Source organism: Rattus norvegicus, chromosome 15 (assembly GCF_021556685.1).
Source record: "Rattus norvegicus strain SHRSP/BbbUtx chromosome 15, alternate assembly SHRSP_T2T, whole genome shotgun sequence".
Lineage (NCBI taxonomy): Eukaryota > Metazoa > Chordata > Mammalia > Rodentia > Muridae > Rattus > Rattus norvegicus.
In genome coordinates this window covers 107115744-107141726 of record NC_141548.1, presented here as the reverse complement: position 1 = coordinate 107141726, position 25983 = coordinate 107115744, and the positions used below count along the sequence as shown (strand labels likewise).

General features: G+C 39.2%; 1 protein-coding gene and 1 long non-coding RNA gene across 4 annotated transcripts in view; one reads left to right on the top strand and one right to left on the bottom strand.

Moving 5' to 3' along the window:
• Fgf14 (fibroblast growth factor 14) overlaps nucleotides 1-25983 on the top strand; it is a 630557-nt gene that overhangs the window by 161161 nt on the left and 443413 nt on the right.
• LOC120097183 (uncharacterized) overlaps nucleotides 13405-25983 on the bottom strand; it is a 67577-nt gene continuing 54998 nt past the window's right edge. For 2 of the 3 annotated variants that reach the window (XR_015638586.1, XR_015638585.1), the window contains 2 exons: nucleotides 16015-16245; nucleotides 13417-13559 (listed from right to left, as the gene is read on the bottom strand). This is a non-coding gene — a long non-coding RNA (uncharacterized LOC120097183). Of the gene's footprint in view, nucleotides 13560-16014; nucleotides 16246-25983 lie in introns of all 3 variants that reach the window. The other variant, XR_015638587.1, reaches the window with a different exon arrangement.

The following is a 25983-nucleotide window of genomic DNA, read 5'->3' as shown; positions in this document are numbered from 1 at the left end:
TTTTTAAAATATACTAGTTCTCCATTTTCAGAATGTGAATGTGACTTTAGGTTTCAATTTATCAAAATTTTCCCTGTGGGGGATACAAAATGCTTAGTTTTAATGAACTCACATGTAATTCATTAATAATGTACATTTACGTTTCCTCTTTAAGGACTTCTACATGTTTACCTGTGTTGTCCTGTATTTCTTTAAGGGAGTTATTTATGTCCTTCTTAAAGTCCTCTATCATCATCATAGGATGTGATTTTAAATCCAAATCTGCTTTTCTTGTGAGTTTGGATATCCAGTATTTGCATTGGTGGGATAACTGGGCTCTGATGATGCCAAGTAGTCTTGGTTTCTGTTGCTTAGCTTCCTGAGTTTGCCTCTCCACATCAGGTTGTCTCTGGTGTTAGCTTGTTTTGCTGTCTCTGACAGTGGCTTGACCCTCCTGTAAACCTGTGTGTCAGCACTCCTGTAGCCCTGTTTTCTTTCAGTTGGATCTGGGTACAGAGAGCTATGGGACCAGGTCAACTCCGGGTGCAGGCAGAAACCGGATGGGTTCTGCCCCAGAGTGATCCTGGGTTTGTGCCTGCTTTCCAGGCAGGTCGCTCAGAGCAGAAAGCTGATCTTATCTCTGTTCTCAGGTGTGTCAGCCCTACTGCCTACTGGCTTTCAGCTCCAAGCACAGGCAGAAACCAGAAGGGTCCTGCCCCTGACTCCTCTTAGGTTCCTGTGCCCCGGGTAGGGGGGTTGGGGGGGACACAGAGAGCACTAGGAGGGTTCCTCTTGGCCCAGGAATGTGTGCAGAAGTGGTGGTCTCCCCTGAGCTCTCAGGATTTTCTGCCAATAGTGTACATCTAATATCTCATAAAGACACGCATATGTCAATAAAATGGGTATATTTCTTGGACTTAGTCTGAGTTCATTGAAGATAATACTACAGTGTTTAGATATTTGAAGAAAATTGTCGATAACTATGATTTCAAAATTATGTCATGTAAAAAGTAACATCATACTTGAAAGTACAGTCTTTATATTTTTATGTTGTTGTTCTACTGTCTGTAAGCATAACAAAGTATCATTAGTAGTGTCAGGGATTGGCTCTCTCCCATGGGATAGGTCTCAAATTGGGCCAGTCATTGGTTGGCCTTCCCATCTTGTAGGCAGGACAAATTTCAGGTTGAAGGCTTTTGTAGGTGGGTCGATGTCCTCCTCTCTCCACTGTAAGTCCCACCTGGCCACAGGAAGTGATCACTTTAGTCACCATATCCCCAGTTACCAGCAGTCTCAGCTAGGATCACTTACAAAGATTCTCCTCCATCTCAGGTCTCCAGCTAGTCCCTGAGAAGCCCTATTCCAAATTTTCTGAGGAATCACTAAATTGATTTTCATAGTGTTTGCACAAGTTTGCACTCCCACCTGCAATGGAGGAGTGATCCAGTTCCTCCACATCCTTGCCAGAATGTGCTGTGGCTTGAATCTTTGATCTTAGTCATTCTGATGGGTATAAGGTGGAGTCTCAGGATTGTTTTGATTTGCATTTCCCTGATGACTAAGGACTTTGAACATTTGGTTAAGTGCTTCTCTGCCATTTGAGATTCCTCTGTTGAGAATTCTCTGTTTAGCTCTCTACTCCATTTTTAAATTGGGTTATTTGGTTTGTTGTTTTCTAATCTTTTGAGTTCTTTATATATTTTGGATATTGGCCCTCAGTCATGTGGGGTTGGTGAGGATCTTTTCCATATCTGTGGGCTGCCATTTTGTCCTATTGACAGTGCCCTTTGCCTTACAGAAGCTTTACAGTTTCATGAGGTTCCATTTTATAATTGTTAATCTTAAGTCCTGAGTCACTGGTGTTCTGTTCAGGAAGTTGTCTCCTGTACCAATGCATTCAAGGCTATTCTCCACTTTCTTTTCTATTACATTTAGTGTATCTGGTTATATGATAAGGTCTTTGATCCGCTTGAACTCAAGTTTTGTGCAGGTTAATAAATATGGATCTATTTGCATTTTATATGAAGACAACTTCTAAAATTATGTTAATATTGTTTGAGAAAAGTTGACATTGATGTGAACATCAAAAGTTGTTTTTGTTTTTACTCTTCCAGTCACTTTATAATATAACTTATCGTCATTGTGTACCTTTCTTTTTTTCTTGGATCCTTTTGACAACTAATCTATAAAGATGCAAGGGCCATGGGAAGACTTTGATTGAAAGTCCACAGCTTTATTGAGTTTCACATAGATAGTGCTCTACATCACTATACCTCCTCTCAAGACAAGGGTGGAAAGAGTAGAATTAAGAACCAAAGCCCACTGAAGGCTATGAGTTCACACTCAGTCTATGGAGACTTGTTTTCAAAGAAAATATTTAATATCAATAGTGATAATGAATATTGGACATTTACATCTTACATTTTTCTCATTGATACTTGCAATTGTCCTGTAAGGTAGGGCTTAGGACCCACTCTCTGCTTACTACAGAGATAAAATATTTTTGAGGCCAAGGTAATGTACTCAGTGCCTTTCAGTAAGAAAGAGGTGATATCTTTTCCCAGTGTCAGTGAACTGTTAAGAACTTTTTCTTCTATGCTTTTTCTTCGGGTTCTCATGAGTAATGAGATAATGATTAGGCAGAGATCAACAGAAGGAGCTGGGTGTTCCATTTTTAGCTGTTTTGCCACTTGCTATAGCCATAAGAAGCATCCCAATTCCAACACAACATAATTGGGATGCTCACATTATGAGTCTCAAGGAGCTTGCCCTACAGTTCTCTGATTCTGTGTATAGAGATGTCTTGTCTCATGAACGCTGCCGTCTGCTCTGGCTTTGCATCCAGTCTTCTCATGTCTAAACATTTCTACTTCTTTTTGTAGCCAGTTCTTCTGCTGACACTGCTGCTCATAGAGAGTATTCGGCTATGTTCATGAGGTCCAAAGGCTAAGAAGATTGCTTTTTAAAGAAATAAACAGATAAAATGCAAAACCTGTTGGTCATACTGTAACCTTGATAAGCTGTTGGCTGTCACCTGCTGTTCCATGTGTCGTTCTTTTCCCATTTATTTAAAATTCAGGATTTAAGAAATGCTTTATACATTCTACTGCATTTTAAATTTGTGTCTGAGAGGGGAAAATGACACAAGATACTTTATTTTCCGGACTAGCAGAAATTGAAATATGCCATTGCAGGAGAAGAAAGGGGACATGGTTCAGTAGAAAGAAGTATTTTTTTTCACATGTAGAAGGAAGAATTTATTTGGGGCTTACAGTTCCTTAGGGAGAGTTCCTAATGGCAGGGCAGCAGGTAGCCAAAGAAAGAAGCTGAGAGATCACATCTCTATTCACATTTAAGAAGCAAAGAAGGAATTGGAAGTAGGGTAAGACTATAAACTTTCAACGCCCACCACTAGTGAATACTTCCTCTAGCAAGATTTATCCTGAATGGTCTGCAATCTTCCATATAGCACACTAACCTGAGACCAAGTATTCACATACCTGAGCTTAGAGAGGGCATTTCTGGTTCAAACCACTATGCCATGCAAGCATGAGCAAATGAGTTTGGATTTCCAGTACCCATGTGCAACCCAGGCATAGTAGCATGGTTCTGTGAACCTAGCACAGAGAAGACAGCAAGTAGGCAGATCTCTGAAACGTACTGGCTAGACAATCTAGCTATATTGACGAGTTCCAGATTTGATGAGAGATGCCATCTCAGAAATGAAGATGAAGAGCACATACACACATGCACATCCCCAAACAAAATGCATTGCACACATTACTTACCTCTGCTGTGGCATTGCCATAGCTATTGATCATGTACACCTACAGAAAGGTTTTTAATCAAAATGTTTGAGGTTGGTTTCAAGCATCTACATGTATTACTTCTGAGACCTTGATTCTTCACCAAATTGTTAAGGATACTTTTTTATGTTGCTGTTTTTCTTTCATTGGGTTGAACATAAATGTATTTAAAAAATGTGGCTGTAGAACAGTGGTTCTCAAACTGTGAGTCATGGCATACATATCAGATACTTACATAATGATTCATAGCAGTAGTACAATTAATTATAAAGTAGAAGCAAAATAAATTTATGTTTTGGAGTTACCACAGTGTGAGGACCTGTATTAAAGGTTCCTAGCATTAGGAAGAATGGGAACAACTGGTCTAGGAACTGGTGAGATAGATCAGTGGGTAAAGGCACTAGCTACCAATATTAACCACCTGAGTTTAATTCCCAGTCCCACTAGTAGAGAATAAAAAAACAACTTCACATCTTGTCTTCCGACTTCCACACATGTGCTATGGCACGCTTGTGCATGTATATAAACACTAAATAAGTGTAAAATAAAAAAGCTTTATGCAATGTTTGGTATGCATTTATTTAATGAGCTTGAGCTAGTATCATTTTGATATGATCATGATATCATTATCACTCTTTGCAAGAATGATAATGGCACACAAATAAGTGCCCTGTAGAGTTCCACCTGCTCCATGCCTCCCAAACTTAGACAATGCAGGTTTCATAAAATAATCAAGACTAGTCACCTATGAACTTCTAATAAAGGTCTAATACAAAGGCCCTTTTAACTCTAGTTTGCATTTATTTACATCCCCAGTTATACTGTTCATTCCTTAAGGAAGATTATATGCTATTTATTTTGCTACACGAGGAAGGCCACTTATAGAATGCATATTCATTAACACAAGTTGGAAACAGTCTTCTTCCTTTAATAACACCTTCCACAGCACATTCCAACAATTTTTACCTCAAGTTCATCTGTGATGTGTATACTCACAGCCTAAAGTTCGTCTGAATTTTTTCATTCCTTCACCACTTACATGTTTTATTTAACAAGATATTTTATTGATTATTTGGGAATTTCATATAATGCACCCCAATAACCATTACTTCTCAGTCCTCCTTGGTCTTCCCCGATCTTGTGACCTTACTCCACTAAAAATAATAGTAATAAAAAGAAGAAACTAACAAAACCCAATTGTGTTTTCCATATAGTCACTGGAGTCAAATTCCTGATGGCAAGCTCCTTTCCTAAAAGGGAGTCCTTTTCTAAACCTACCCCTGCCAGTAGCCATCTACTTTGCTAAGTTTCTTACAGATTTGACATTGGAGGGGTGATCCACAAGGGGGCTTCTGTCATCTGAATTTAAACTACTCATTTTTATTCAGTCCTAAATCTTCAATCATTTTAAACATGGCCACTGGAAACTACTTTTGACATGGCAAAGATTATTGATTGATTGATTGATTGATTGCAGTCAGTATTATCTTTATTTTTATTTCTTATTCTTCTTTCATATATTACATTCCATGCTGGAGAGATGATTCAGCTGTGAAAAGGCTAGGTTCACAACTGAAAATATGTTACATTTCAACTTCCCAGTCCATGCTCCATGGCCCCTACTCCTCAATCATTTCCTTTCAGAAAAGAGCAGGCCTCCTAAGGCGATCAACCAAGCATGACATATCAAGTTGCAATAAAACTAGGCATCTCTTCTTATGCCTGGATGAGGCAATCCAATGGGAAGAAAAGTGTCCCAAAACCAGATGAAACAACCTAGAGTTCCTCAACCAAAGAATGGATAAAGAAAATGTGGGTTCATTTACATAGTGGAACATTACTAAGATATTAAAAACAAGGACATCATGAAATTTGCAGGCAAATGGATGGAACTAGAAAATATCATCCTGAGTGAGTAACATAGACCCAAAAGGACATGCATGGACTTGCAAGTGCATATTATCTATGTAGGATAATATAGTTATGCTACAATCCACAAACCCAAAGAAGCCAAAAACAAGGAGAGCCCAAGGAAAGATCATTAAACCTTTCTCAGACAGAGAAATAAAATAGATCTCAGAGGTGGTTGGAGGGAGGGAACCGGTTGGGAGAGGGGATGAGAAGGGGAAAGGAGGAGGGGATCAGATGTAGGGAGAACCTGGGAGAGATGGCCAGTAGAGTGAATGGTAATCAATGTGTGTTGGGGATAGGATGGGTTAGGATGTGCCAAAGATATGGGATTGTGATGGCTCCAGGGAGTCTAAGAGGGTGACTCTAGCAGTGGGGGATATGGAGCCTGAAGTGACCACCTCCTGTAGCCAGGGTAGGTATAAGGATACCAAATCACTCACAAAACGTTTGACCCAAAATTTGACCTGCCTTCGAGAAGTACAAGGACAAAGATGGAGCAGAGACTGAGGAAATGGCCAACAAATAACCATCCCAACTTGAAACCAGGGGTCAGCACCAACCCTGACATTAATAATAATGCTTAGTTATGCTTGCAGACAGGAGGAGCCTAGCATCACTGTCCTTTAAGAGGCTCCAACCAGCAGTTGACAGAAACAGATGTTCAGACTCACAGCCAAACATTAGACAGAGCTGGAGGAGTCTTTTGGAAGATCTGGGGGAAGGTCTGAGGGATCTGGAGGGGATAGGAACTCCATGGGAAGATCAACAGAGCCACCTGACCTGGACCCTTGGGGGCTCCCAGAGACTGAATCATCAACCAAAGAGCATACATGGGTTGAACCTAGCCCTCCTGCACATGTTTGACAGATGTACAGCTTGGTCTTCATAGTCATCTCTCAACAATTGGAGTAGGGGTTGTCTCTGACTCTGTTTCGTGTCTCTGGATTCTGCTACCCTAACTGGGCTGCCTTGTTTGGCCTCTGTGGAAGAAGTGTCTAGTCTTGCAGTGACTTGATGTACCAGGGTGAGTTGGTACCCAGTAGGGCCTCCTTCTTCTTAGAGGATAAGGGGAGAGGAGGGTTGGGGAGGGGTTATGTGAGGGGGGATTGGGAAGGTACAGGGCTTCAATAGAGATGTAAAGTGAATAAATAAATACATTAACAAGAAAAAAGATGAGTCAGAGAAATCCCATGCTCCCACTGTTAGGAGTCCCAGAAGAAGACTAAGTTATACAACCATAACATATATTCTGAGGGCCTAGGTCAAACCTATGCAGGCTCCCTCATTGTTGATTCCATCTCTGTGAGACCCTATGACTCCAGGTTAGTGGATTTTATGGGTTTCCTTGTGATGTCATTGACACCTCCGGCTCCTACAATGGGAGCCCATTTTTGACACTGCCTGGAGGACCAAGAACCAGTGCCTGAATATCCCAGAGGATAGATATTAATTAGATATTAATCTATTAGGATTAGAACTACACATGAGCAGCAAAAAAGGTCAATGGATTAAAGAAGCTTTCTCTAGCAACTGATGGAATCAGATGCAGAGAGCCATAGCCAAATATCAGGTGAAGCTCTGGGAAAACATGATTTTCTTATACTATGACTAGGTCTTGAGAACCCCTGAGATAGATTTAAAAATAAAAATCCAGGAAAGAAGGTTAATGGAGGTAGAGAATTCTATATCTTAAGCCAAAGGAGCAATGTATCTTAGGGGAGGTTGCCCATGGTCTGCCAGTAAATTCAGATCAATTAAACATTTAGAATCTCTTCTGGCTACCACCAAATGTAGCAAGACAACACCTACAAAAAGAGCAACAGCCTTTTAGCTTGTGAGTCCCCATTCCTAGCCCACTGCCTTGAACCTCTGCCAACCTAAAGCTAGGGACTTGTTGGAGAATAAAGTTGGGAAAGTCACATGACTTCCTGTGCAGCGTCTGGCTCAGTATAAGTGCTAAATAAACACCCATTATCAATTTTTTAGTTGGCTGTGTAATTCCTCAAAGTTAAAAAAATAAACAACAGAACATAGTATCACTGCCTAAGACTTGATTCTAGCAAACAAAGAGCATCCATAAAACCCACAATGTTTCCTCCGGCTGAGAACTCCCACTCAGTGCAGGAGCTTTCCTGTCTTCTAAAGATGGACGCTGGCTGACATCTCCTGGGGGTAGGAGCAGCAAAGAGAGACTTTTTTTTTCATTCTCAAAATAGAACTGAGTCAAGGTAGGAAACAGAAAGAATGAAGTCAGTGGAAGACTAAAAATAAAATTCAGCAGAATCTTGAGAAATTTGGTTTTAAATCAACCCAAAGTGTTTTTGATACTGTTCTAAAAAGTGCTTTTTAATTACAGGGTAGGGTTTAAACTTAATGTTTTCATTAGAGAGGACAGAGGACTTGTTCTGATTATTAGTCAGTTTAACAAAGCTCCCAAGAACATGTTTCCCATCAGTAAAAACCTCAATCAAATCCCAGAACTAGATTTACATGCTGTACAATAAGAAGTTTCTTAATTTATTCACAAATCATTCTTCTCATCTGTAAAATGGGAATTATTGTAGCTAACTCTCTAAGTTTATCATGGATAATGTTATTGAAGACCTGATCAATACATATTGATGTTATTGTGAAAATATGATAGATGGATAAGTATATAGGCAGGTGGAAAGTGATGTAACCATTGTTTCAATTCCAGTGAAATACATGTAAAGTACAAATTATGTGATTCTGATTATAGAAGTTTGTGCCTGTGTGAGTTGACAGAAAAAGCCATCCTCGGTGTCAGAATAGAAGGGAGCTATAACTGACTTAATATCTATTAGTTTTGGTTTGAAGTTTTCTAAAAGGGAGTATCTGCCACAATAATACATTTAACACTCATTTTTAATTACTGTAGAGTACTTGGGAAACAACCTGTGTTAGTCAAGAAAAAAAGTTCTCCAAATATCGGAAGATAAAGACAGTAGGTAAAATTTACATCATTCATTTTGGATAGAAGCAAATCCAAAATAAGAAAAGCTATGATAAAGAGGAAACCACAGAAGCAATCTTCCAGCTATCCATTTGCAGTTGGTAAAAAGACAGAGAGAGTTACTCTACATAAACGTTCTGGTAGAAAAGTAGCCATTACTCAAGGAGCAAAACATGTCATTTGCAGAATTTCCCTTAATAAACTTTTCCAACAAAGAAACTTATGTGTGAATGAGAGTTGGGAATATGGAACAAGCAGTATATATAATATAAAATAGATAGGTTATTAATGTGGGTGAGCTCACAAGATAGTAGATATTATATGCACTTGAGCAAATGGGTCTCAGTACAGGAAAACACCCACCTGTTTTTCTGAAAACACAATGAATAAATTGGAAGATTTTCATCTGTTATTCTCACAATTCAGATTTTAGTTTGAGAAATGAGACTCTATTAAATAGTAGAGTAACAATAACCAAAGCTGGAGTAAGACTCAGAAACACTCCTACCTCCAGAGCTTGACATTGTGCAAATGGGAATATCTGAGAGGAGGCCTCTAGATGCATGTAGATGAGAGAAGATGATTAACAATATAAATTGAACAAGGATTCTATTGTTCCTGCTTGGATTTTGAAAATTAAAGTAAGTGCTCTATATCAAGAGACGTCAACCATAAAGAGAAGGGAGTGAGGGGCGGATGAGTGGGAATATGTGGCTAAAATGACAATTTTAGAACTGCCTAAGACTTATGACTTACCTCCTGTAGCCTGCATGACACCTTTTAGTTTTATGAAAGCCAGCCAATGAGAGTCAGCTTGCTAGTCTGTATCACCTTTATTTCTTAATAGCCAAAGTTTGTCATATCATCAGCATGTTATCATCAAGTTCTGCTTGGAAACCAAGAGCAATGGCAACAACCTGTATTGTTTTGGAGGTCTCTGAGATACTCAAGAAATGTATGGCTTTTAAGAGGAACATTGTCATACCCTATTTTTTTTTAGCTCCAAAGCTTATAAATCCATATAGATGTTAGGTAGATAGATAGATGATAGATAGATATGAAACATACAAAACATTAGGTTTCCATGGAGCTTTTCCAAACATCCTTAGTGTTAGTGATCCCTCTCCACCCTCTCCCATACCTTACTCACCTATACCTCTCTTCATTTAAACCTCCCTCTCCAGTATTCCTTTTTCTTTCATATAATTTGTATCCTACTAACAGTTAATGCAAGATAGGCCTATGGGTGCAATAGTAGCATGACAGTTGTGAGAAAAAACAAACTACTTTCTGATTGAACTTAAGGCCTGCTCCATAGAAACACATGACTAGTACTGCAATCTCTCTAAGAATAGTTAAGAAGCTCATATCATAAGCCCCATATAGCTGAATCTACTACTATTATTTTGTTAAATGAACATTGTATCAAATTGGCCTCTAAATTTGTATCTCTGTAACTGATACAGAGCATAGTTCTCAGACTGCATCAGATAATTTGTGTGTACAATAGTGATTGTGATAGTGTGGAGGTTGGTTAACCCAGAAATTTATAACTGGTCAAAGTACAGAGAATAAGTATTTGTGTAGTTCTCAGCCACAAATAGAACATGTATATCCCTCCTCTAAAGACACAGGTAGCACCATGGAAGTGATATCATAAAGATTGTAAAATCTAGAGGTCAGGAAAGACCAGAGTAAAATAGTATCTTCTGAACATGATAAATTCACTGAACAAATGAACCCAAAGAACCTGTGGTTGGCTGCATAAGACCTGCACAAGATTAAGCCGATCAAAATTCCAGCATAGAGGACAGAAGGGTCCATAAGTCACTACCCCTATCTCAGCATCTATTCACAATTAATAGCTTTTAAAGCATGGAAAATGTATCTTCTTTAAGGGTACAGCTCCTGTTAGGTTCCTGATGCTCTGTTGTTGACCCATGAATATATATGTACAATACAAATTAGACTGAATTACTTTAAAAAATTAAACACAAAATTGGAAGTGGTTGGGGGTAGGGATGGAGTAGTAGGTAAACGTGTTCAAAGTACATTGTATGCATATATGAAATTGTCAAAAATAATAAAATATTATATAAAAAGATAAATTTATCCTGGTGGCTGGTCATGAAGAGATGTGCTAAAAGTATCAGAAATGAATTGTTTGCTTAAGGTTTAAGACAGAGGTTTGATAATAACTGAATCAAAGCGGTAATTGCAAGCATGAGAGTAGACAGCATCACCTGGGGAGATCAGATACAGTGAGAACAAAAAGATAAAAATCTGAAAGAATAAGTAGATTTCAAAGATGAGAATAGACTTTGTAATGGGAGGCAGAATAAGGTTTTAAAACAGAAGAAAAAAAAACATGAGGAAGCATTGTTGCTGAAGTTTTAAATCTGAAATGTTGAAGAACATTTCAAAACTATTATACTCCAAAATGTTACCTATTATCAAGGAAATTGAATAGGATGAGAAATGAATGTTGAAGAAGATACTATCAGATAGTAGTAAGAATAGCTTAAAGCAGTAAGTGGTATAAGCTTAAGCTGAAGTAACTATTTTGTATTGAGCTTCTATAAATTTTCTTCTTCAGACATTCATACACGTGTGAAAATATGATCATATGCATCTCTACGTCCCCCCTCCGACCACCTCTATGTCCCCTTTTCAACTTCATGTCTCCTTTAAAAAGAATTTTTGATAACCCACTTAGTTCAGTTAGTGCTACACACACATGTGCATGTGGTGGGGCTCTCCACTTATGCATGGGAAACCTACCAGTGACACATTTAGAACCTTGTCTTTATGCTTCATATATTTGCTCCAATCCTCAAATGCCAGGTTGTTAGGTAAGAAAAAGGTACAAAGCTCCTTCCAGAATGTATAGATAGAAGACTTGTATGCGTGTATGAAGCCCAAGATTGGATCCTTGATGCTGCAACAGAATCCACATATCTGATAAATGACACAGAGAACAATTATTCAAGAAACTTAGATTAAGTTAAGTGTGGCGTCAGCAAGCATGCTTGGTGGGGCAGCTGGTTGCCCCATGAGCACATGATTATTCTAGTATAACCGCGTAGTGGCTGGATTGAATCTGTAGCCTGTACAGGGACTTCAAGTGGCTCTATAAAAGCGCCCCTAGGTGGATGTGGTGCCTGTAATCTAATGTTCAGGAGACTGACCCAGAGAACTGCTGGATATCTGTGGCTTTGGCTACAGAGTGTATTCTAGCTTGGGAGGTAAAACCAAACAATAATAAATGAAAACCCAAACAGACTTCTAGCTATACCTCTATAAATAAAAACATATAATTATGAGGCCACAGGCTTAACTCAGGGTTTGTCTTAAAGCTACAGTGTTTAGCTATTAAATTGGTAAATTCTGTGAAAACAAGTAAACAAGCAAGGCAGAGAATTGTTTTTAAGGGAAAAAGGAATTTGCTTTATTATCAGAATGCTCATTTCTTTAAGATACCCCCAAGTAGTAGCATAGCTCCCCCAAAAGAGAAAACAAGATGAGTGGCTTGCAAGCTTTCTTAAATCAAAACATTTTCTATCAACACTTTGAACCATCCATTTAGCTTAATCCTCCACCCTGTGTGTGTACACATGGAGAATGATATTATCTAGTTAGAATTGATTAGAAAGAGGCAGAGTGAGAGTTGTAAATCAGCTACCTGTAGCAGGCCTAAGTACTTTAAATAATTCTTACTATAAATTGATAAACAGGCATGCCATTTGCATTCATAGAAGCTTGGTTTTTTTTTCATGCTGCATCATTAAATAAAAGAAAACAAAAATAATGCCTAGAGGGCCGGACATAATTAACCCACCCAGAGTACCCACATGTCTGGTGTAGCCGTGAGTGACTGGGGTGAGAAATGGAGGTAGTGACTGTAATGCAACGTGGAAAAGCTTGTGTGTAAACTCTGCTAGCAATATGGGGAAAGCAGGTTAAGGAGAGTCTGTGAGACTCGGAGGACTGTCTGTGGCATGAGGGAAGGGTCAGCAAAGATAAGGAGAGAGAAGTTCCAGTTTCTGATGTTGAGAAGGGGTGGAATTCTCTGGGGCAAGTACTTAGTTGAGAAGGAAGATACTGGTGAGATGCAGATATGTGCTGTGATTCTCACAGGAACCATCGGTTTGCCCAGTGAGAAGAGAAGTGGCCCTGAAATGCAGGCAAAGGTGTGTTGGTTTGGAAGGCTGGTGGAGCTACTCAGTTCCAGGATTTGGTATCCAGACAAAGAACAGCGAGCTCTTCCACTGGAACTAAATGCATGCTTAGGATCTGGAAGAGAATTACAATGATGCTGTGAAGACAGGGGATCTATTAGGAACTAAGATATTATTCCCCAGCATTAAAGACCTAGATACAATTCTAATGTTCCAACTTACAAGATAATGTGTTGATCAATGTGTGATGTTTTTCATATGGGGCAATGGGAAGCAGAGTGCATGCAATGAATAGTATTTTTTTAGTTACTGAAAGCACTATGCATAAAATACAGTGAAATGTGGTAAACATGTTAAAATTGAACTAAAACATTAATTTTTCAGGTCATATTTTAAAATAGCTATAATTATTAACTACCGATGCATTTCTTCCAAACAATCAAGCTGCAGCTGAGCTACTGTTTGAAAAAAAATACAATGAATCTTAAGTCTGATGAGAAAATATTCCACATTGCAGTTGGTTATACTTAGAGACATGAGGATACATAAAAGCAGCTTTCCCGATGGTATGTAATTTATTTATTTAGCACATAAAACACATTTATGATGGTAGAAATACTCCTTTTGCAGCTCCTCATAAAATTGAAGTTTTGTTCAGTTTCATTGTAGGCAACCGTGAACATTGCCTTCTTTTCATCCTCTTTTAACCACCTGTAGAAATGATAAATGAAACCTATTAACACTACATAGAAGCAACCTACCCTATCACACACTGGTACACTAGAGTCAATACCCCAAAGAACCCTGGACACAGTACAATCAAAACACTTTATCATTTACAGGAAGAATGCTCCTGCAGAAGTGATACTAAAATAATATTTAAGCATTAATTTCTTTACAAACAGTCTGTCCCACCAAAATGATATAGAGGTGAACATCCTTTATCCAAAAATTATTACAATGCTCAGGAATGTCCAAAGACATTTGGAGAGCTATGTTTTCTGAATTCTACTTTTTCCCATTTAATTGTGGTAAATTTGGAGAGATTTTTTCTGCCAAATCTCTTCAGTAATTTCAAAATGTTTCCATATGAGAGCACTTTAAAATGTATCCTTTCAAAGAGTACAGAAATGCCAACTCATCTAATTAATCTGCTGAACAATACAAGTTCTCACAACCATTGCATTGTGTTGTCACTAACAACAAAATGAACATACAAAAATATTCTAAAGTGTTATATTCTGAGGTAGGATATTTAACTTATAGTCTTAAAGAGTTTTGGCCCAATTAACAGTACCAGGTGTGAGTTAGCCTAAGCTCAATTAGAAAGGAGTTTACTTTCATAACATCTATGCCACTATTTGATCAAAACACATCAGCATGTACAAAATTGTCAAACAAAAAAATGTGCACACATGTGTACATGAACAGAGTCAAGAGAAGAACGCTGAGTATCCTGCTCTGTCTTTCCCCCTTTATTTCCTTGAGACAGTGCCTAAAATTGGATTTGTAGTTAAACTGGTGGACAGAAATCCCCAGTTATCCTCCTCTTCTATGTCTCCCTATCCTTGAAATTGGCTTGAAATGCATGGCTTATGGGTTTGCAGATGAGTGAGTGTGACTTTTTCTGTGTGATGGAGATTTGAATTCAGCCCCTTATGTTTTCACTGAAATCACCCTTATCTGATGAGTGATCCTCCTGTCCCTCAGATCCCAGGTAGGATGTGCTCTTAGTGATGCTGGTAGGCCATAGAAGTGAAACTCAGCATAAATATGTGTGGAGGTTGAAACAGGGTCCTTGCCAGCTTTGGAGATATACTGAAAGATTTATGAGTTCCTGATAACTTTTAAATCTTTAAAACAGAGTAGAGCTTGTTTGAAAGTGATAGGCCACAACAGACACCTGTCATAGTACAGAGGAAAAATAATCAGAGTGAAATTGTTATTTCAAACTTAGATAAGGACAAGCCTGACAGTAGCTTTTGCTGGTGAAGCTAGTACAGCACTGGAAACAGAATTCATTTGAAAAGTATAAAACTATAAATAATTTTAGTTCCTGAGGGATCTGTAGTAGCTATGGCAACCCCCCCCCACACACACACTTCCTATATTGATAAGCTCTATGTATCGTTCCATGGTCCTAGACACACATGTGTCCCATATTTGATCACTTGCATGATTTCTAAATACTCACCTAAAATATGATTTCAACACACCATATTTTAGGGAAGTATTTACAGACCAATTTCTGACAAAAATCTTTTCTATCATTTGTTGAGTACTATCTGGGTCAGATATCTGTTCTGGAACACGCTACTTCCCATTTTGTTTTAAACCTCATTTTCTACAGTTCCAAATATAGTTTTCAAATTATCTAGAGGAAAATCATCCTAGAAAATTGCTAAAACCAAAAATCTACAACCTCACCAAAATTCAGAATGAATGGGATAAGGGTATGTTCCTCACCACTTTCCTAAATTGATGAATGGGGACCCTAAAAACAGATCAGTGACCAGACATGGGGACTCATATTTGAGAACATTGAGAAATGCGTACACTGTACTGTGACCACAAAAGATTCTCTCTGACTCTTTCTGTCTTTCTGTCTCTGACTCTCCCTGTCTCTGTGTGTATCCCCTTGTCTCTCTGACTGTCTGACTGTCTCTGCCTGTTTGTCTCTATTTCTATTTCTGTCTGCCTCTGTCTATCTCTCCCCCATCTCCTGTGGTGTGTGTGTGTGTGTGTGTGTGTGTGTGTGTGTGTGTGTGTGCAATCATATGTGCAGGTGTGCATAAGCATGCATGTGTATAGAGGCTGGAGAAGGATATTTATCCTCCTGTATTGCAGTCTCCTTATTTCTCTGGGCAGGGCTTGTCACTGAGTTCCAGTAATCCTCTTGTTTCTAATGTCCACCTCCAATCTGCCTTGGAGATTGTAAGCATATACAACCATGCCCAACTTTTTATGTGGATTGTAGAGATCTCAATTCAGAATGTCATACTTGTACAGCAGACACTTTAGTCACTAAGTTCTCAGACCTCTATAGGTAAGCAAGCAAAACATCAAATAATTTAAAAATATAGTAAAAAAATTCTAAAATTAATAAAATATTTGCAAATAATTTTATATCTTTTGCTTGAACTTTGTATCTAACTCATTATCCCACCTCTGTTCCTTAGTGAAGAAATCTGGCAGTCACATTGTCTTCACCGTCCATTTTTCCACTTTTCTGTGGGGTCTCATACCTATTGGTTCTCTCTCAGATCTATGTTCTAAAAGTTGAAGTGGCTCTCTCTTCTTCAACCATGTGAAGATTCCTTTCCACTCAATTGTGTGTTTTCTGTCTCTTCAGATGTTTAGCTCCTTAGTGTATGTATTCATTCTCATGTTTTAGTTCCTTTTTGATGAAAAAGACACAGAAATGGGTTTAAAGTTAGCAACTTACCACATTAACTTGTTATTTTGCTCTGCTCTAGCTTAATCTAGTGCCCCTTTCACATAGAAAATGTAGACACATTAATGATGGGATTTTCCAGTAAGTATCTCTCCTTCAAGCTGAGCACAGTGACTCATGACTGCACTCCCCTCTGAGACAGAAGCATGGCTGTGATGTAGCCAGCTTGGCTACATAATGAATTCCAAGCCAACCTGGGCTACAGAATGAGGCATTTTCTAGCACACATGCAGGCACACACACTTCCAGAAGACCTGTACTCTCCAAAATTCAGCTAAAATGCTACATAAACCAGTTTATAGCTTCATGATCAATTCTTATTGTATAACCTCTAATTTTGTGTGAGTTGGGGGCGCCTCCTTTTTCACTGGTGATTCTACACTCCACCTTTTGGTTAATATTTACTGAACAACTCTGGTAGAGAGAAATCTGTTTTGAGGTATCATTCAGATATGGCACTGGTTTGGGAAGAAAGATGGGGATTTGATGAAAGGTTTTACTTTGAGGTGAGATTGATTTCCTCTAGGAATCAATACTACATTTGCAGAGCTGGGAAAGTTGAGCTGCTGAGGCTCTAAAAGTAGATTGTGTGAGTGAGAGGTGGATCACTTGGGTGCCAGGGAGCACTCCCTAGAGACTGGGTCAGGATTTTGTGTCTTAGGGGAACTCTAAAGGCATTTAAAATGATAATTCTTTGGTGTTTTTGTGTTGCCGTTTTCGAGTGTATTTGCACCTATGCAGCAATGGCTTCCTCCATAGAAGCTTAGGTTGGTCCTGAACTTTACCCTCCTTTGTGGTTCTTATAGCTAAGAACCACTGAGCTTTGTAGAGTAGCTCCACCAAACCACATTGGCAGAGAACATTTTAGGGTTTTGTTGTTGTTTGTTTATTTGTTTGTTTTTGTTTTTTCATATAGAATAGTTTAGGGCACAGGAAAGGGAGTTGGGAAGGGAGGAGAGAGAGAGAGAGAGAGAGAGAGAGAGAGAGAGAGAGAGAGAGAGAGAGAGAGAGAGAGAGAGAGAGAGAGAGAGAAACACATGGGGGATGGGGAGAGAAGGGACAGAGAGGGAAGAGAATAAGAGGATAAGAGTAACAGAGTAAGAGCACATTTCAGTTCTTGAGGAGGGTTATATGTTACTTTTTCTGTAGAGCTGTGCAAAAGAGAAGGGGTGACATAATTATCAATTGCCATTTAGCTTTTTGAGCCAATACATTCTTTCTGTAGTTCTCAGTTCACTATCCTTCAGAGTGCTGGCATATTAATTTTAAACAGACAGAGTAGGCTTTTATTTGATCTTCATCAACAAGATAAAACATAATCTCTTGGTTACTGAAATGTCTATTCATCACATTTTTAGCAGGTAATCTTATAAAATAGATGTTATTTTTACTAGTTGTAACACAAAGTTTGCCATAGAAGTTTCCAGATTGCAATGCTTTTCAGAAATAAAATTTCCAGCCTTGCCTTTTTCTTTATAGGTAGATTACAAAAATTAACCATCTTTCCTTCTCCCCCTATCTTCCTCCTTCTTCCATTTTCCTCCCTCCCCTTCCTTCCCTCTCACTACCCTAAGCTTTAATTTTTCAAAGTTTCTAAGAATTCTAAAATGTTTATAAGAGAATATTTTTACCATAAGGAATTAGTGCAAAGCTCTCACAGTTTTAAATTCCTTACGTCTGGATCTTGTTCACACTTTTGGTTACAATACTTTGTCTCTACTATTTAAAGCATGCACATTGCTAATGCTTCTAATAATTAGAGCATGTTCCTCAGCTCAGTCATGAATTGATGAGTGTCCTCCCTTTAAGGATGAGTAAATGGAGTCGGAGGAAAGCTAAGTGACTTGCTAAGGTTGTGTGGTCTTAGGGAAGCATGTTATGTTTGGATCAATGGTACAAATTTTCACAGACCTATTATTCCTTTATTTCAGAACTCTGAAACTTAGGATAAGGCACATCCTAGACTGGGGTTGTGTGTACAAATTCTGACATAAAGCCTGGCTGTATCTCCTAGCAACATAAACCCTCTTTATTCTTTTGCCTCCACAGGCTTTGTGGTTTTTCTTCCTCCCACCTCTTAACTTTGTTCTTCTCCATTTAGTGTCCTGGCTCATTTCTATATATATTCTCCTGTTTCTCTTGTGACTTCATTTCACATTTTTTGGTCTATGTGGACCTCCATTTCTGATTTTTCTTTCTCCCACTCCATCTGTTCTAGGTTCTTAAAAATACACTGTCAAGTCTAAGTCAACATTGAACAAGAACAGGAAGAGATGAACAAGGAGGTGTGTACAAAATGATACTAAGAACATTGTTATCTTACTTCCACTCAAAGACAAGAGTTATCAACAAAACTTAGAGAGTTATTATATATATGACCAATGCCTAAAATGTAGAATTTGAAATGATTCCCAAACTGACATTCTTCTTGTAAAGAACATGCCACCCACCACAAGACTGATATACTGTTTATTTTTATCAGCTGCCTAACTGGTAACATAGTAGCATGGATGGTGAATCTGTGGCTGGCCACAGTAAAGGGACCTGAGGATAAGACACTATTTACTATGTTACTCTAGATACTGGGAACACACAGACTTAGAAAAGCTTGAAATAGGTTCAGGGACTAGATGGAATCTGTAAGGAGGAATTGGCTGTCTAGGAGAGTTCTTACCTTCTCTGAGTTCTGAACCAACTTGTTTGAAACATATGTTACATTTATATTTTATTTTAAGAGGTATAGAGGAAAAAGAAGTAAAAAGAAGCCCCACCTTTGATCAGAAGCTAGAATATATGGAATCTACTTTTAAAGCTGGATCAGATAAATGGACCTCATATGTATGTGCTATGCTGTCAGTCACTCTCACTCTACACTCAGGAGGTGATGACGAATCATCCAGTGGTAGGAGCAGGCTGATCTCAGGAGATCTTTCTACTCTGTGACCTCCCAGTGTCAGGCCTGACAGCTAGACCAGAGAAAAATTAACCTGTCGATGTTGCCCATTTTTGGTACATTATAATTTGTATATGAACAAAACAGTGAAAAATTATGAAATTTTATACTTAATTTTCCAGAAGAGTGAATAACTTTGAGCTTCTCTTTCACAGAATCTGGATGGTGGCATTCAGCTGTCACTAACAAGAATATCTGTTCTAGGGGAGTTATTCTATAGGATTTATGTGAACCCTGGTGAGCACAGTGGCCTTTTACCTAATGATATAAGGAGTTAGGTTCCTCACCCTTCACACACACACACACACACACACACACACACACACACACACGGATGGAAAACTCTGTGTATGGTCAGACATTTAGTGGCATTTCTTACCACTTTACCATAGATGCAAATAGAATCTTTTGAGTTATTGCCAACCAAAACTGTCCTAGCAATAGCTCCTGAGAGAAGGTCTATGAACAATGAACACAGTAACAGCTCAGAGGAAGACAACTATGTAGAGCTTCAGTAGAGAGTGATGGGAATTGGAAGTCAGTTGAATCCAGGAATTGTGACTTTTTTTTCTTAAAGGTGGAACTTAATAAACCTCCTTGTGCTCACACAAATCTGAGCACAAGTTCAGAAGCTCACACAATTTCAGGCTACTCAGTAATTTATTCCCTGGAAGTAAAACTCACTTTTTCTTGACTTTTAAGCTTCTGAATCTTAAATGGTTGGTCAGATTCTCTAACTAAAAACAAAGAAGAAACAAATGAAATGACTCATAACTATTGTTCAAACTAAACAGTTTTCTTTTCTTTCAAATAACACCTCTCTGCTATTTGGGTGTAAGTAATTTATAGCAGAAAAGGGGAATTACTAAACAAGACCAGAGTGAAAGAGTCTTCTCCAGTGGTAAAAGCATTGAGTAGTATTGTTAATCTCACCAGGTGGCCTGTAATTCAGGAAGGAGTCAGAAACCTAGGTCAAGGATAAATAACACTCTGTAATGGGCAGACCTAATGCTGTTTTTCTAACTTGTCTAATACTTCTGGACCTATGTTGTTTTTTTTTTTTTTTTTTAGTTTTTTTTCTTCTTTTTTTTATTAACTTGAGTATTTCTTTTTTTTTTTTTTTTTTTTGAGTATTTCTTATATACATTTCGAGTGTTATTCCCTTTCCCGGTTTCCGGGCAAACCTCCCCCTCCCCCCTACCCTTCCTTATGGGTGTTCCCCTCCCCATCCTCCCCCCTTGCCGCCCTCCCCCCAACAATCTAGTTCACTGGGGGTTCAGTCTTAGCAGTCATTGTTTTTGATAGCTGAGTAATATTCCATTGTGTAGATATACCACATTTTCTGTATCCATTCCTCTGCTGAAGGGCATCTGGGTTCTTTCCAGCTTCTGGCTACTATAAATAAGGCTGCTATGAACATAGTGGAGCACGTGTCTTTGTTATATTTTGGGGCATCTTTTGAGTATATTCCCAAGAGAGGTATAGCTGGGTCCTCAGGCAGTTCAATGTCCAATTTTCTGAGGAACCTCCAGACTGATTTCCAGAATGGTTGTACCAGTCTGCAATCCCACCAACAATGGAGGAGTGTTCCTCTTTCTCCGCATCCTCACCAGCATCTGCTGTCACCTGAGTTTTTGATCTTAGCCATTCTCACTGGTGTGAGGTGGAATCTCAGGGTTGTTTTGATTTGCATTTCCCTTATGACTAAAGATGTTGAACATTTCTTTAGGTGTTTCTCAGCCATTCGGCATTCCTCAGCTGTGAATTCTTTGTTTAGCTCTGAACCCCATTTTTTTTCTTTTTTTTTTATTAACTTGAGTATTTCTTATATACATTTCGAGTGTTATTCCCTTTCCCGGTTTCCGGGCAAACATCCCCCTCCCCCCTCCCCTTCCTTATGGGTGTTCCCCTCCCAACCCTCCCCCCATTGCCGCCCTCCCCCCATAGACTAGTTCACTGGGGGTTCAGTCTTAGCAGGACCCAGGGCTTCCCCTTCCACTGGTGCTCTTACTAGGATATTCATTGCTACCTATGGGGTCAGAGTCCAGGGTCAGTCCATGTATAGTCTTTAGGTAGTGGCTTAGTCCCTGGAAGCTCTGGTTGCTTGGCATTGTTGTACTTTTGGGGTCTCGAGCCCCTTCAAGCTCTTCCAGTTCTTTCTCTGATTCCTTCAATAGGGGACCTATTCTCAGTTCAGTGGTTTGCTGTTGGCATTCGCCTCTGTATTTGCTGTATTCTGGCTGTGTCTCTCAGGAGCGATCTACATCTGGCTCCTGTCGGTCTGCACTTCTTTGCTTCATCCATCTTGTCTAATTGGGTGGCTGTATATGTATGGGCCACATGTGGGGCAGGCTCTGAATGGGTGTTCCTTCAGTCTCTGTTTTAATCTTTGCCTCTCTGTTCCCTGCCAAGGGTTTTCTTGTTCCACTTTTAGAGAAGGAGTGAAGCATTCACATTTTGATCATCCGTCTTGAGTTTCATTTGTTCTAGGCATCTAGGGTAATTCAAGCATTTGGGCTAATAGCCACTTATCAGTGAGTGCATACCATGTATGTCTTTCTGTGTTTGGTGAACCCCATTTTTAATAGGGTTATTTGTCTCCCTGCGGTCTAACTTCTTGAGTTCTTTGTATATTTTGGATATAAGGCCTCTATCTGTTGTAGGATTGGTAAAGATCTTTTCCCAATCTGTTGGTTGCCGTTTTTGGACCTATGTTTTATGTTGAGCTCTCATCTGGAAGCTTTCTTGGATGAACAGTGCCTCACACTTCTTCCTTTGTGTGGCTGGAACATTCTGGACAGTCTTTCTTAGCATCTTAGATTGAAATGCTTCCCTACTAAAGGTGATATGTTGCATGGCAGCTTCTCATTAGAACAACATGAATTGTCCTGACTGACTGCAGAGGTCTCTAGTACTTGGGGTGTGAAAAGTGGTTCTACACCCCAAGTGATTGGTAGAAGACACTGCTGAGCTCCTTGTCAAAAAAAGTTAGAGGGGGATAAGAAATAATTCCATTTAAGTCATTGGGCCTGTTTCTTTATATTCACCATTGCCAGGCTTCTGATTTATTGTTTTTCTCATTATACCAACAACAATAATTATATAAATAAATAAAATATTTCAGGGTTTCCAGAGAACTTTTTCTCTAGGCCTTGATTTATTGGCAGATGCTCCAACAGATTTTTGAGTCTGTTGCCACCCTCCTGAAAATTGCCTAGATTCTGATCCTCCCAGACAACTCTTTTTTTTTTTTTGCCATTTAAATGAGTCTGATTCATCTTTTGTGTGGTCAGAACCTGGAAAATCTAGATCTTGGACAATCACAGAGGAAAAGAATATTCTTGAAGGGCTGATGTTATTTTCAAGTACAAGGTTCTAAATTCTTTCACTTGTTTTTCTGCCCCCCTCCCCTAGAGCGACTTGTTACATTAACATACAGTATTCGTTAATGGAAATGAAGCATAAATCTGCTTCTGTGTATGTTCTTTGTGAAGGTGATGGTAGAAATCCCCAGGCAGTTCACCTCATTTAGTGTATTTTCATCCTCAAATTGCAAATGCAGACTCAGGGCATGCTGGTTGCAGGTAGGAATCTCTGGCTTGTGAGGCTGCTTAAGTGTCTGCGTCTAAGAATCTCTATCTAGTTCACTGACTATTTCAAGGTGTTAAATAATTTCAAAGTGGCTGTTGCAAAATAAGTAAAAAAGGCACTGACAGCTGGCAGCGTTCTGAAGGTTTTTCTGTTCCTGTCATGGAACACTTTGCTCTGTCGTGGGTAGAGCTTCAGGTTTCATTGGGCTTAGTTATGCTGTGGAGTCTATGGAATAAAGGCTTGGTAGTACTGGTGGAGACCTCCTTGTTTCAGCTGCTTTGCTTGTGGTGAGAGATTTACCAGAGATGTCTTTTCTTTTGATGGGGAGGGTAATTCTATTTTCCCTATGGTCAATCTTGTAACTAGATTTTGTTAATGCCATGACCACAATTTCCTGCTTTATCTCTTCCTACCATTCCCTCCCTTCAACAGAACTCTTCTTGTGTGCTTTTCTTTTTTTTTTTTTAATATAAACTATTTTTTTTATTAACTTGAGTATTTCTTATATACATTTCAAGTGTTATTCCCTTTCCCGGTTTCCGGGCAAAATCCCCCTCCCCCTTCCCCTTCCTTATGGGTGTTCCCCTCCCAACCCTCCCCCCATTGCCGCCCTCCCCCCATAGTCTAGTTCACTGGGGGTTCAGTCTTAGCAGGACCCAGGGCTTCCCCTTCCACTGGTGCTCTTACTAGGATATTCATTGCTACCTATGGGGTCAGAGTCCAGGGTCAGTCCATATATAGTCTTTAGGTAGTGGCTTAGTCCCTGGAAGCTCTGGTTGCTTGACATTGTTGTACTTTTGGGGTCTCGAGCCCCTTTAAGCTCTTCCAGTTCTTTCTCTGATTCCTTCAACGGGGGACCTATTCTCAGCTCAGTGGTTTGCTGCTGGCATTCGCCTCTGTATTTGCTGTATTCTGGCTGTGTCTCTCAGGAGCGATCTACATCCAGCTTCTGTCAGTCGGCACTTCTTTGCTTCATCCATCTTGTCCAATTGGGTGGCTGTATATGTATGGGCCACCTGTGGGGCAGGCTCTGAATGGGTGTTCCTTCAGTCTCTGTTTTAATCTTTGCCTCTCCCTTCCCAGCCAAGGGTATTCTTTTTCCTCATTTAAAGAAGGAGTGAAGCATTCACATTTTGATCATCCGTCTTGAGTTTCCTTTGTTCTAGGGATCTAGGGTAATTCAAGCATTTGGGCTAATAGCCACTTATCAATGAGTGCATACCATGTATGTCTTTCTGTGATTGGGTTAGCTCACTCAGGATGATATTTTCCAGTTCCAACCATTTGCCTACGAATTTCATAGACTCGTTGTTTTTGATAGCTGAGTAATATTCCATTGTGTAGATGTACCACATTTTCTGTATCCATTCCTCTGTTGAAGGGCATCTCGGTTCTTTCCATTTTCTGGCTATTATAAATAAGGCTGCGATGAACATAGTGGAGCACGTGTCTCTTTTATATGTTGAGGCATCTTTTGGGTATATGCCCAAGAGAGGTATAGCTGGATCCTCAGGCAGTTCAATGTCCAATTTTCTGAGGAACCTCCAGACTGATTTCCAGAATGGTTTTACCAGTCTGCAATCCCACCAACAATGGAGGAGTGTTTCTCTTTCTCCACATCCTCGCCAGCATCTGCTGTCAACTGAGTTTTTGATCTTAGCCATTCTCACTGGTGTGAGGTGAAATCTCAGGGTTGTTTTGATTTGCATTTCCCTTATGACTAAAGATGTTGAACATTTCTTTAGGTGTTTCTCAGCCATTCGGCATTCCTCAGCTGTGAATTCTTTGTTTAGCTCTGAACCCCATTTTTTAATAGGGTTATTTGTTTCCCTGCGGTCTAACTTCTTGAGTTCTTTGTATATTTTGGATATAAGGCCTCTATCTGTTGTAGGATTGGTAAAGATCTTTTCCCAATCTGTTGGTTGCCGTTTTGTCCTAACCACCGTGTCCTTTGCCTTACAGAAGCTTTGCAGTTTTATGAGATCCCATTTGTCGATTCTTGATCTTAGAGCATAAGCCATTGGTGTTTTGTTCAGGAAATTTTTTCCAGTGCCCATGTGTTCCAGATGCTTCCCTAGTTTTTCTTCTATTAGTTTGAGTGTGTCTGGTTTGATGTGGAGGTCCTTGATCCACTTGGACTTAAGCTTTGTACAGGGTGATAAGCATGGATCGATCTGCATTCTTCTACATGTTGCCCTCCAGTTGAACCAGCACCATTTGCTGAAAATGCTATCTTTTTTCCATTGGATGGTTTTGGCTCCTTTGTCAAAAATCAAGTGACCATAGGTGTGTGGGTTCATTTCTGGGTCTTCAATTCTATTCCATTGGTCTATCTGTCTGTCTCTGTACCAATACCATGCAGTTTTTATCACTATTGCTCTGTAATACTGCTTGAGTTCAGGGATAGTGATTCCCCCTGAAGTCCTTTTATTGTTGAGGATAGCTTTAGCTATCCTGGGTTTTTTGTTATGCCAGATGAATTTGCAAATTGTTCTGTCTAACTCTTTAAAGAATTGGATTGGTATTTTGATGGGGATTGCATTGAATCTGTAGATTGCTTTTGGTAAAATGGCCATTTTTACTATATTAATCCTGCCAATCCATGAGCATGGGAGATCTTTCCATCTTCTGAGGTCTTCTTCAATTTCTTTCCTCAGTGTCTTGAAGTTCTTATTGTACAGATCTTTTACTTGCTTGGTTAAAGTCACACCGAGGTACTTTATATTATTTGGGTCTATTATGAAGGGTGTCGTTTCCCTAATTTCTTTCTCGGCTTGTTTCTCTTTTGTATAGAGGAAGGCAACTGATGTATTTGAGTTAATTTTATACCCAGCCACTTTGCTGAAGTTGTTTATCAGCTTTAGTAGTTCTCTGGTGGAACTTTTGGGATCACTTAAATATACTATCATGTCATCTGCAAATAGTGATATTTTGACTTCTTCTTTTCCGATCTGTATCCCCTTGATCTCCTTTTGTTGTCTGATTGCTCTGGCTAGAACTTCAAGAACTATATTGAATAAGTAGGGAGAGAGTGGGCAGCCTTGTCTAGTCCCTGATTTTAGTGGGATTGCTTCGAGTTTCTCTCCATTTAGTTTAATGTTAGCAACTGGTTTGCTGTATATGGCTTTTACTATGTT